Source organism: Nomascus leucogenys, chromosome 6 (genome assembly GCF_006542625.1).
Source record: "Nomascus leucogenys isolate Asia chromosome 6, Asia_NLE_v1, whole genome shotgun sequence".
In the NCBI taxonomy this organism is placed as follows: domain Eukaryota; kingdom Metazoa; phylum Chordata; class Mammalia; order Primates; family Hylobatidae; genus Nomascus; species Nomascus leucogenys.
In genome coordinates this window covers 16,962,751-16,974,544 of record NC_044386.1, presented here as the reverse complement: position 1 = coordinate 16,974,544, position 11,794 = coordinate 16,962,751, and the positions used below count along the sequence as shown (strand labels likewise).

The 11,794-nt window shown below is 34.3% G+C and overlaps 1 non-coding gene across 1 annotated transcript; it reads left to right on the top strand.

The window, feature by feature from the left end:
- The first annotated feature begins 11,410 nt into the window (after nucleotides 1-11,410).
- LOC115835739 lies at nucleotides 11,411-11,487 on the top strand. The gene has a single exon (XR_004030763.1). It is a non-coding gene; the product is annotated as a small nucleolar RNA SNORD81 (small nucleolar RNA).
- The last annotated feature ends 307 nt before the right edge of the window (nucleotides 11,488-11,794 follow it).

Below are 11,794 nucleotides of genomic sequence, written 5' to 3'. Positions count from 1 at the left end.
CTTTTAGGTATATACCCAATAATGGGATTGTTAGGTCAAATGGTACTTGTGCTTTAAATTATTTGAAAAATCACCAGACTTCTTTCCACAGTGGTTGAACTAATTTGCATTCCCACCAGCAGTGTATGAGTGTTCCCTTTTCTCCACAACATCACCAGCATCTGTTGTTTTTTGACATTTTAATAATAGCCATTCTGACTGTTGTGAGACTGTATCTCATGTGGCTTTGATTTCCATTTCTATAATGATTAGTGATTTTGAGCATTTTTTTTTTTTTTTTTGAGACGGAGTCTCACTCTGTCGCCCAGGCTGGAGTGCAGTGGTGCGATCTTGGCTCACTGCAAGCTCCGCCTCCTGGGTTCATGCCATTCTCCTGCCTCAGCCTCCCGAGTAGCTGGGATTACAGGTGCCCGCCACCATGCCCGGCTATTTTTTTTTGTATTTTTAGTAGAGATGGGGTCCTTGTTAGCCAGGATGGTCTCAATCTCCTGACCTCATGATCTGCCTGACTCAGCCTCCCAAAGTGCCAGGATTACAGGTGTGAGCCACCACGCCTGGCCGATTTTGAGCATTTTTTATAGGCTTGTTTGGCCACATGTATGTCTTCTTTTGCAAAGAGCCTGTTCATGTCTTTGCCTACTTTTTAGTGCAATTGTTTGCTTTTTGCTTGTTAATGTGTTTAAGTTCCTGATAGATTTTAAATATTAGACCTTTGTCAGATGCATAGTTTGCAAATATTTTCTTCTAATCTATATGTTGTCTGTTTATCCTACTGATAGCTTCTTTTGCTATGCAGAAACACTTTAGTTTAATTAGATTCCTTTTGTCTATTTTTGTTTTTGTTGCAATTCCTTTTGATGTCTTTGTCATGAAGTCAGGTTCAATGTTCAGAATGATATTTCCTAGGTTACCTTCCAAGGTTTTTATAGTTTTAGGCTTTACTTTTAAGTCTTTAATCCATCATGAGTTGACTTCTGTATGTGGTGTAGGTATTTTTTATACCCATTCTCCATGACATATTTATTTCACATTGCATGCCCGTATCAAAACTTCTCATGTACCCCATAAACATATATGCCTAATATGTTCCTACAAAAAATGAAAATTTAAAGAAAAATTAAATAAGATACATTGTGTAAGGAAGGGGTCCAGCTTCAATAAACTCTATGATTAAAAAAAAACTTAAAAATTTTATAATAGTTTTAGGTTTATAGAAAAAAATAAAAAAAAAGTAGAGAGTTCCCATATATTACATATGTTTCATCTATTATTAACATTGTACTGTAGTATGCTACATTTGTCAAAATTAATGAACCAATATTGATAGATTATTATTGACTACCATTGATTATTCAGATTGTTTTAGTTTCTGTCTAATGTCCTCTATCTGTTCTAGGATCATATCCAGGATACCATATCATGTTTATCATGTTTTCTTAGGTTCTACTTGACTATGACAGAATTTTTCAGATATTTCTGCTTTTTGATGACCTTGACTGTATTTAGGAATACTGGCTACATAGTTTGTAGAATACCTCTCAATTAAGATTTGTAAAATGTTTTTCTCATGATTAGACTAAGGTTATGTGTTTTGGGGAAGACTACAAAAATAAAGTTTCAGTCTTATCAAAATGTTTCAAGGACACATACTTTCAACAGTAGTTATCACTGTTGATGTTAACCTTGATCACAGGCTGAAGTAGTGTGTTTAAGATTTATCCATTGTGAACCTATGTTTCTTACCCACATTTTTATACTATAATCTTTAGAAGAAAGTAACCATGTTAAGCCCACACCTTAGAGTAGGGCATATTCTCCACCTCCCTGAGGTAGGAATACCCACAGTAATTTTTTCAGAAATTTTCTGCATGGGATATTTGTCCGTCTGTACTATGTATTCATGTATTTTATCTTTACTTGCATTAGTATGGATCCATGGATATTTATTTTATACATTGGGTTATAATGCAATACTACTTTATTTTGTTGTTCAAATTGTTTCAGCTTTGGTTATTGGGAAATATTACAATCAGTGTCAGTGTCCTTTTGGCATAATCCCTATCATGGTTTCTCAATGTATTTGTTGGTTAGAGTATACAAGGTGTATGTTTTCTGGTAATACAAGGTGCCCCAGGCTCATCTTATGTAGTTTCTTTCTTAGTCATAGAATCAGTCATTTTTCCAAGGAGATCTGGTCTCTTTTATTGGAAGGTGGTATTAGGAACAATGATCTGAGCCCCAGGGGTGCTCACTGGGAATATCATTATTGATAAGAGTCAGCTGACAGAGCAAGGCAATATATGTGTGTATACTAACCAGTGTGTATACATGTCTCCATAAATGCTTCTATATGTAACTATCTGGATTTATATGAACGTGAGTTCATACTGATGTACCCAACTTAAATCTGTCATTCTAGTATTCTCCCTTGTTTATCTGTAACCTCCAACTCCAACAGTGAGAAATCTGTTTCCCACTCTCTGCCATTTTTTAACTTAATTGTTCAATTCTGGTATACATATATAGTGGTTTTAGAATTTTTAGCCCATACTCTTAGCTTTTTTAAAAAATTAATCGGCTGATTATCAAGGGACATATCTGAGAAAAATCTGCAGATTTTCAATCCACACATCACTGAATTGAAAGTTTTTTTATGTAGACCTTAAATGTTGGAGTTATTTATATGCATTGGTGCATCAATAAATTTTTGTTTCTTTAAATAAAAATAAGAGTAAAAAAATCCCAGGTGGGTCCTTCTAAAAATAAAAAAAATCTAAAACATCTAATATCCTTGGTTCAATATAGTTTTTAAAACTATATTCTACAGAATTCTTTTGTTAAAAGGAACAATGGTCAATTCAAATTTGCTTGGTTATAAAATAAATATTCTTGTCTTAAGCAACTGCAGGGAAGAAAGATGTCAAATCTATTTTCATAACAGAAGTTATAGCTACTTGTAAGCTGAGGTTCACATGCTTGGAAATTTTCACCAGAAAAGAGAAAAAAGTAACACTTATTATAATCCAGATTGAAACATTGTTGGGAAGGTCTTTGATGTTTCTGATTTAGGGTTTGTGTCAACCCTTTGGATCTAACATTGTAGCCATGAATGAAAAGTATTATTACTCGAGCAAACAAGAGTAGAAAAGCATTGCACTACATTAATTCCAACACAGAAGAGCAAAATTTTGTATAACTTCAATAGGGAAAAACTAATTATTATTTTCTTTGCAAAATGTATAACTCAGCAATTTTTTGTTAAAATACCATTAACCAAGAGCTAATATATCTAAAATATTGAACTGAATGTATTTTTTAATATGCAAATAGTGATTAGAAATTTTAAAGACTAAAAATTAGGGAAATTTATAAATGTGAAAATGAATAGATTTGTCAGAAGGAACATGAATATTATAAAAGGAAGATAAAATAGAGTGAACTTGAAAATGATCTCTTTAATCCATACCTTGAGTATGTTGATGATGCTCTTGCTCAGCTTGAAAAATAATTTAGGACCTAGAAAATAGAGTTGAAAAGTACGTAACATTGCGTGAAAATAATTAGATCTGTTAGAATCTTTAAAGATCATGCCCATGTGCTTTAAGGTTTCAACAAGAAGTGATTCTCATGGCTGTCATAGACTTTAGAGATGCTTCTCATAATCATATAAGTAACTGAATACATAGAGCAAAAGAAAAACCCCCAAACCAAGCCTGATACACACAGTATATACGCACACACAGCCCTTCTGTTATGATTATTGCTATGTGGTAATACTTAATCCTTATTCTCAACATCCTGTGATATAACCATAAAATACAAACCAGGGGCAAAGGTATCATCAGTGAAAAATGGCAAGAAAACAAAAGGGACAGGCAGTAGGAGGTTGCCTCGTTGATAATTATAAGACTAGGAAGGAATGAAAAGCAAGAAGCAATGAACAGGGTGGGTTATAGTATTTTATGATCTTCACTGGAGACTTCTGGCAAGAGATAGAGTAACTGACTTCAGCTATTACTATGCAAAAAGTACTATGACCATCAGGCAGCAAGTAAGAACATAGGAAAATCTTTCCTCTCTCCAAGAGAGGCATATAAAGGAGACAGGGGCTCGAAATTGAGCTTGAGGTTGTTCATAGGTGTGCATCCCTATTTATTACCTGAGAAGAGGTTTCTTACAGCACACATATGGACAGTAAAAGGAAAAGCAAAGCAAACTTACTGTTTGCTGGCAAAAACTATACTTGATTATATTTCCACATTCAAAAATAAATAGGATTAGAAAAGTTCTAGACTATACTGTCATACAAAAGAAAATGAATACTGCATTCAACATGCCAAGATAAAGAATGCACTCAAATTGCAGAGATGAAGAATCAATTTCAGGGGGAAAAGGATTACAAAAATCAGAGGAAAATTTTGGAAAGCATCGCATTCAATTTTCAATTAAATGCAAGAAAGAGTGTGTGATAAAACAGGTATAAGATACAATAATTAGATAACAGATTTTATATAAAGAAATCAGTAGAAATTTAAACATATAAGAAAATAAGACAAACATGGAAATATTTTAAGGAGAATAAATTTCAATTACTAAACTAAATAATATTCATACACAGAGAGTTTAGAATTTATTCCATAGACAGCAAAATCAGTGACATGGTAAACAAATGAAGAAACCAAGTTGTTTAAAAGGAGAAGAAATGATTAGAAGAAAATGAAAGAAATAAAGGAAAGAGGAAGCAAAGAGGGGAGGAAAGAAGGAAGGAGGGAATTCTGGAAAGAAGAAGAAAATAAAGGAAGGGAGAGAGGGGGATGGTTATAAACAGCTGTGTTCTCACCTATGCATAATTGAGATTTTGAAGATAATGTCAGAAGAAATATAGTGGACATCTTATGCCCTCTTCTTTCTTGGCTGTAGAATCATCAGGGTCATTGTTATAGTTGATATTTACTGACCATTCTTCACATGCCAAGAACCATACTAAGTACTTTAAAGATCTGAACTTTCAGTAGCATTCAACACATATAACTACTCTCCTTCTTCTAACACCACATCTCTTTTTTCCATCTTTTCTGTTGTTTCATGATCTCAAGTGATCTAAAATTTGTATCTCCAACATGGAATGCCAACCGTATTTTCAGAATGATATATCTTAATGTCTGTTAGAAATTTCCCTTTGAATATTTCACAGACACATTAAACATTTTCAAAACTAAACTCATTTTCTCTCCCTAAACGTGCTCATCCTTCACCATTTACTATCCCAGTAACTGGTCACTACAGTGATGTATGTGGGCTACTTATAGAAATAAATGATAAGAAAAAATAAATAAAACACAAAAAAATGCCCGTGCCACTCAGTATAAGCAGAAATATATTTTATGCCTCACAGGAAATATTATACCAACTTTCTGCTTTCCTTTCTTTCTCTTACTTTCAACTGAAAAAATTATGCAAAAATATAGCCACATTGCTTACGGCATTAGTGTATACTGTACCTAGATAGTAATAAATATGACAACTATGAGATAAGTAAACTCACAGCCTAGTATACTGACCAAACCCCAAAAAGGTATGAACATTAATTCCAATCAAGATCTTCCTATATGATCAGGTTTACATAATAATTTTAAAGATTTTGGAATTTAAGTAATTAGAAAAATATCACATTTTATTATGAAGTAATATTTATAAAAATGCCTTTTAACCAATCACATATTAAATAGTATTCCTATGATATTAGTCTGTTTTAATTTTATGTTATTGATTTTAATACATATTTATAGTGAAATGTGTTTGAAACCAAGTGAGGTAATTTAGTTATTTTAAACAGTTCAGCTCTTAAAAGTATTCATTGAACAGTGATTTTTACTCAAATATTACATCTTATGTGAAGCAGCAGAGATAAGAAAAAATAAAGTACTAAATGGTCCTGAGGGGCAGAGCTATTGAGGATCTCATTCTAAATTAAAGAAACATACTACACAGTTCAGCTCTCTTTTATTTTACCTCCTATCCTGGGTATGCTTCTTATCTCAGCTTTGTAAAAATTAATCATCTTTTTAATTATATCCTACATTTAAAAGTATCTTGATTTTAGGAATCCCACAATTTCCATTTTAACTGCATGCTTATAATGCTACAACATTCTTTGTAACAAAGTAACACGTTCATAAAAAGAAATATCTACTGGGCACCTACCATGTTCCATACCCCATATTAAGCATAGCACTAGACAACAAAAAGGTGATCATATCTCTATTGTTCCAATAGTCTAGAAGAAGATTTAAGTATTGCCTGACTTGATGTCATTTAACAGATAATTATTGAGCATCTACTGTTTGCCAGGAACTGTTCCTGAATCTAGTACTAAAGTAGGCAGACCAAATTCCCATTGTCTTAGTCCATTCTGTGTTGCTATAAAAGAATACTTGAGTCTGGATAATTTATAAGGAAAAAAGGTTTATTAGACTCAGTTCTGATGGGTAGAAAAGTTCAAGATTAGGCATGTGCCTTTGGTGAGGGCCTCAGGCTGCTTCCACTCATTGCAGAAAGTGAAGTGGAGCCTGAGTGTGCAGAGACCACACAGCCAGAGAGGAAGCAACTGAGAGATGGAGGAGATGCCAGGCTCTCTTTCTTTTTTTTTTTTTTTTTTTTTTTTTTGAGACGGAGTCTTGCTCTGTTGCCCAGGCTGGAGTGCAGTGGCGCGATCTCGGCTCACTGCAAGCTCCGCCTCCTGGGTTCACGCCATTCTCCCGCCTCAGCCTCTCCGAGTAGCTGGGACTACAGGCGCCCGCCATCACGCCCAGCTAATTTTTTGTATTTTTAGTAGAGACGGGGTTTCACCGTGGTCTCGATCTCCTGACCTCGTGATCCGCCCCCCTCGGCCTCCCAAAGTGCTGGGATTACAAGCATGAGCCACCGCGCCCGGCCTGCCAGGCTCTCTTTTAAACAACCAGCTCTGGAGGCCACTTACAGAGCGGGAATTCACTCACCTCGAGGGAGGGCATTAATCTGTTTAGGAGGGACCCACCTCCACGACCCAAAAACCTTCCATCAGACCCCACCACCAACACTGGGACCAAATTTCAATATGAGGTTTGGAGGAAACAAATATCCAAACCATAGCACCTTCATCATGGTGCTTGCATTCATGAATACGTATTCTCAAAAGGTATCTATAATGTGGAAGAGAGGTTCAGAGTACTGTCTGTATCATTGAGTAATAGTCGGGGAAATTGGAAAAATTTTCCTTAAAGAAATGAGAGTCTACTTAAAGGATGAGAGCATGAATTGGAAAGAGCAAGAAATATATGATGCCTTATTTCTATTCTAGACCAGAGGCTGGGATGTGGTAGATCTTCTAACATATGAGATTAATTAGTAGGTTAACTGTTGAAGGGTACGTAATATTAATTCAGTACAGATTGGCTTTTGTTAACCTAGCTGCTTAACCTTAATACACATTAACAAGTACTTTTTAATATTAGAATACAAAAAAAATCAACTAGTAAGACAGAAACTGGTACTTAAGTATTACAAAACTTATCACACCCAACAAAGATGAATGTAAATTATTTCAAGATTATTTGTTCTTTTTTTTGAGATGGAATCTTGCTCTGTTGCCCAGGCTGGAGTGCAATGGCTTGTTCTTGGCTCATCACAACCTCCGCCTCCCTGGTTCAAGCAATTCTCCTGCCTCAGCCTCCTGAGTAGGTGGGATTACAGGAGCACACCACCATGCCTGGCTAATTTTTTGTGTTTTTAGTAAAGACGTGGTTTCACCATGCTGGCCAGGCTGTAAGAGTGACATATTGTAGTATTTGCTTCTTATCAGTTAATAAATATATAGAATATGGAGGAAGATTCAAATGACTTCTAGACTTCAGGGTAAAATGGTATTATTTAATCTGATCTCACCTTGGGAATCCTATTTACTCAGCTTTTGATTTTTTTTTTTTTTTTTTTTTTTTTTTACCAAAAAGACATGTACAAAATGGTAATAGTGTCTAAATAGAAAACAGATATGTTACATAAAAGTGATGATAAGATAGAAATAAAGAAATATATATTTCAGGATATAAACATGATATGATCAAAGAGATAAAAGCCCTGAATTTTTAAATCACCCAAATAAATTGATTTGAGGTATAAATAAAAGCTAAAACCTCATTAACAACATGTATTACTAAGCAATCGCCTATTCATTGCATCGCAAACACCAATATTTTGAGGAACAACTAAATTTTTCCCCCAAAAATGTTCCCTCTTTTCATGTATGTAGCTTTAGTCAAAAGCAAGATCTGATGAAAGTATGTATAATTCTAATAAAAAGGAAAAACAGATTAGTATTTGAGATGTGAACAAAAACAGTAATCTTCCAAGACATCAAAGAGGCTAATAGCTCTGTAAGACTCTCCCACAATTCTCAAACTTTAGTCTTCACAGTAATGAGAATAAAAACAACTGCATTCCTTGCTAAAAAATACATCTTTAAGAACTTGCTCATTGGAAAGTGGAAAGAAAATATAGGAGAGAGAGTGGAAAAATGCCTGGGACTTGAGAACAGAACTCTCTAGCATTTCTTGACCAAAGATGGCATTCTAGGGAACCCTGTCCTTTTCTGAATATGGAACTCACCAGAGGAGAGCTTCTTCACCTGTATCTCAATTAATTTGCTTACTCGGTGTGGAAAAATTTCCTCCTCCAAAATTCAAGACATCCTTTTTCTTCTTATTTATTTAAGCTCTGCCCATCAGATCTATGTTATTTGTTAAAAGCTTCTTGTCCTGTGGTCCTTGCTTATGAGCTAAAGTTCGCTACGGTTCACTCCTCCCCATGGTAATGAGAAAATATGTTCTGGGGTGCCAACATCTCTTGGTAAAATTAATCTGCAAACCATTGCAACTGAAATTATTTCACTCATAGATTCCTAACCCGCTCTTTGCCATAACATTTTAACAAGGGTTAATAAAATAATTAACATGTTCAGGCAAATGTTTCCTCTCAGAGTCATCAGAAACTATTTTGAAAATAAGTTTTAGTTTTTGAACAATGAAAGACAGACATTTAATTCCAGGTTTTAGGAGATATGATTACATTAAGATTTTGATAAAATTTATGCATTGGGTCCATATTTTCTTCAAAAGAACCTTTTCAATTTTTGACTTCGAGTGTTTCAAATTCTCACAAAATATGTTTATAAACAAATTAATCAGACGTAATCAGGATTAAGTGAAAAAAAAATTCCTGTCTTTAACATTTCATATGACTGATGCATATGTTAAAATACTGTAGGAATTCACGGGAGAGAATATTTCTGACTAATGTGATATGACCTATGTGAAAATATTAAAGAAGTACATTTTCAACTGTTCCTTAGAGGTGCAATATGTATTTCTCTATACTGACACAAAAATTTTCAAGATTACCAAAACTGCTTTTATAAAATATTCTTCCTTTGACTGTATATCTTAATCAATCACTCAGGAAATTTCCAGAGTTTCAGCAAGGATTTGCAGATCGTTATGCAGAACTGGGTGTCCCACTCATGGAGTCATAAAAGCAAGTTATAAAGGAATGGATCATAGATCTAGATAAGAAGTGATGATTATCCAAGCAGTCCACATTTTATACATGAGGACGCTGAAAGTAAATGGCTTTCCAAAATCAGAGTCAGCCTGAGGTTATAAAGCCTCTCTAGGGTGGCCTAATTCTCAGGGTTCATTTACTGGAACACAGAACATGTAAAGTCAAATATCCTCTAGCTATGAGATTATAATTCTTAAATTTCCTTAACCACTATCTGAGTTGGGTTGAAATCAATCACATGAGTAGAAGTGTGCAGCTGTCATCAGACAGTTCCCAACCCCTTGAATAAAACAAAAAATATTTGTATTATGATCATTTTGCCATGACTGCAAATTTGAAAGAACAACAACAAAATATTGCCAGGAACACTGAAAATGTCTAATAATGTATCAAGATCAGATATAGCAACCTTTCTTAAATTTTTACATTTTGTAAGCCTGCTGTCCTAGGTACTTTGGAATAAATGAACATAACCTTGGGCAGAAAATAATTCTATCAAAGAATGTTTGTACTATTGAAGCAGACAGTCTGTATCCTTCAGTTACTGCAATTGTTAATCATCATAACAATGGTGATTAAAGTTCATTATTCAACAGTATTTTAAATGTCAATGAGAAGAGTCAAACTCTATAAAATATTTGAAGAGATGTATTCTGAGCCAAATACGAGTGACCGTGGCCCGTGACACAGCCCTCAGGAAGTCCTGAGAACATGTGCCCAAGGTGGTTGGGGCACAGCTTGGTTTTATACATTTTAGGGAGGCATGAGACGTCAATCAAATACATCTAAGAAGTGCATTGGCTTGGTTCAGAAAGGTGGGACAACTCAAAGCAGGGGCTGGGGAGGGGGGAATGCTTCCAGGCTATAGGTAAATTTAAATATTTTCTGGTTGACGGTTGAGTTGTCTAAAGACCTAGGATGGATAGAAAAGAAATATTCAGGTTAAGACAAAAGATTGTGGAGACCAAGGTTATTTTGAAGTCTTATAGTGGCTGCCCTTAGAGTCAGTAGATGACAAATGTTTTGTATTTGGATCTTTAAAGTGCTAGACTTTTAGTTAATCTCTTTAGGATTGAGAGGGCCCAAAGGAAAAAGATCTAGCTATATTCATAGAGATTCTTCACAGATGCAAATTTTCCCCTACAAAGTACAGCTTTGCAGGGCCATTTCAAGATATGGCAAAGATACACGTTTTGGGGTGAAATATTTTTATTTTCTTCCTTGTCTCGTAATGATACGTCAGAGTCACGCTGGAAAGTAAGTCACGATATATAGGGTTACATAACCAACCTGATGAGAATTTATGATTTGTAGGACATGACTCTCCAGACCCCTTAGGTAGGAATTTGGGCAAGATAAAAATCAGAGCTTAGTCCTCATAAACTATACTACCCAAAATATTTTTTAATGTAATTTCCTAATGAAGACCCACTGCAATTTAAAACCTTTACTAACCTACAGCAATATAAAAAAATAAATATTGAAAACAATGATATATGCAATCAGAAGACCTAAACAAGATACATTTAGAAAGAAAGAAAACAGTCCTAAGGAAGCATTAAAATAAATTATTTTCACTAATTTGATTATTCAAAAATGAAAATTACTGAAATTGTAGAAAAGCAATAAGAAATAAAAATTTCAATTACATGTTTAGTGATAGCTACGTGCAAAAACTGTGCTAGACATTGAATCATATTTAAACACCTTCAAAATGACCACAGGAAGCAGTTGTTATTATCCTGATTTTATGAATGAGAAAAATTAGGCCCCCAGCTGTTTATTACTCATGTATTCATTTATTCAAAAATAGCTTTTGGATATATGATAATCTCACTCCAACTTAAACTCTCTCACTGATTATCTGATAGTAATAACAGGTCAGATATTCTTTAAAAAATATATAGCTATTGAATGTCTGCTCTGCTATGTTTACTATTTTGTTTGGTGAATGAAGACATGCATAAGCCCCAAGGTCATGGAGTTTATAATCTACCAGAGGAGATAAGTAGTTAAAATAAATACATTTTCTTGGTCTTGGTAAGGATTAACAGGTAAATTTAGATAGAGTAAGGAATGGTGGGTAATAATATAAAATTTGGTGTTGCTACTTTAAACATGTGATCAGGTTGACAGTTATAATATGCTAGTATTTTAGTAGCAAACTACATCAAGTGAGGTAGAGAACCTTGGTGATGAC